Consider the following 2218-nt stretch of genomic DNA (forward strand, 5'->3'; position numbering starts at 1 on the left):
GTATGAAGAATCATACATAGGAGACATGTATTTTAATTGAATCTAAAAATTGTTCATAGCCATATAATAAAGCTAGTCACTTTATTGGTTTAAAGCTGTAGTGTCTAGATTACTTCCAATGAAACGAATGTGATTCATTTCAAGGGAATGATCAATGTCAAATCATCAATATGGTTAACTTCGAGTGATGACACTATAACATGAATTGAAATCATGTGAGAATCAAATTTAAGTTTAACCGTTACTTAAATCTTGATCTCACACTTATTCATTTCCTTATAGTATAACTGAAATCCTGATGGATAATGAACTCGTGTTTAATCTTCTTATAATATTTGATTTACCATGAGCATGATCATCATAAAGCATTGATCTAGACTTCGTATTTTGGGATTATAAACGAGATGAACATCTGGGAACATATATCCATATAATGGAGTTCATAGCATTAAATCACTTCTAGTGATTTCAAAAAAATTGGTGATTAATTTAGGCCCAGTGGATTGATGAATTAGCTATTCATCACATCTAGATACTAAGAAGATTAGATCTAGAGTATTTAATCACTAATTGGACGAAATTTGAGACTACAGGACAAAATTGACATGAAAGGTAAAATGGCAATTTCACCTTTTGTCATTAAATGGTTATGAGGGTTCACAATATAAGTTTGCAATTGGACAACTAATAATTAATATCAAGTATTGAATTATTTCTTATAATTATAGTTAATCCAAAAGCACAACCATGAATCTATGGTGGATTGATTTCATGGTTAATAAGCTTGAGTTATTTTTAATGAAATTAAAAATAATTCTGAGTTTATTGGAGCTTGGAATATCTATGTCCAAATAGATTCTCCACTTAGCTTTTTAGAATTCAACTTGTTTAAGTTGGAATGCATGTTTTAATTTGATTAATTATATTGTGTACAAAAATGGCAGCTTTAACATGTTTGTCTTAATTTAGACAAGAAAACTTGTTTGCTCTTAATTTTGACAAGAATATATGTTTGTCTTAATTTAAGACAACAAAAATATATTTTGTCTTAATCTAGACAAGAAAACATATTTGTCTCAATTTAGACAAGATAAAATATTTTTGTCTTAATTAAAGACAAGAGTTGTCTTAAATTAAGATAATGTTAGGTGGATTCTTGCAAAATGAATCTAGATATCCATGTTGATACAAAGAAACTCCATGTTTGGCTATCACTCTTTTATTTATTATTAATTCTTTCTAAATTTTGTGCTATAGATCCAGATTTTAAAGCTCTACCCTGAGTAGTAGTACCTCTACCTCTACCTTTTTCAGTCCCTATAATAGATTGTGCAAGAACAAGCAGAGGTGGTAATGCTGGCTATGCATGTACATGAATATCTCCTTGAGATGAACGACTCGAAGGGCAATCTCTAGCATAATGTCCCAATTGACCACAAGTAAAATAAGAAATGGTGTTCCTCATACATTATCCCTTATGCCTCTTCCTAAATGAAGAGTAATGGGCAGGAATAGAATGAGTCTGTAAAGTGCCTTGATGCCTAGAAAGGTGAGCTACGTGACGGTCTCGGCTAACTTCCTCCACCTTAATGTCCTTCCCCTGATGAGATGTGTGTGTACCTCTCCATTAGCCTTAACGACCTGAGGACTCCCTATGACCTTCATGGCCTCCAATCTTAGCCCTTTTAGGCCTAAGTCTATCTTTTCGATCCTATAGAACCTTAAGCTTTAATCTTTGACAATAGTTCACTACTTTAAAGTAGATAATGAACTCATGTCACACCACAACCCAATACATGATAGGTTTGGCTATGGATGGCATGCTCAAAATACGCAGCGGAAAGAAAATTAAAACTTTATAACTAAACAACAAAAACATACCTCCCCCTATGGATCACCTTGGTGATATTTAACACATAAAAGCACGAAATAAATTACTGTTTAGAAAGTTACCTTGCAAAGTAATTTCGTAATCACAATGGCACTTTCCAAAGCAATCCCACGAACACCACAAGGAGCAAAAACCCTAGCCAATCAAGTGCTTGGCCTCCAATGGTAGTACACACGATTGCACTTGAACCTTAAACAAAGGACAAAATTTTTAACTATACTTTGTGCTGGCAAAGAGGACAACAATTGTCCTTTTCTTCTTTTTCACAATTTTAGCTGAACCTCTTTAGAAAATTGCTTCATAAGCAATTTTCTCTTTCACACAAAG

This window comes from Theobroma cacao, chromosome 1, assembly GCF_000208745.1.
Source record: "Theobroma cacao cultivar B97-61/B2 chromosome 1, Criollo_cocoa_genome_V2, whole genome shotgun sequence".
NCBI lineage: Eukaryota > Viridiplantae > Streptophyta > Magnoliopsida > Malvales > Malvaceae > Theobroma > Theobroma cacao.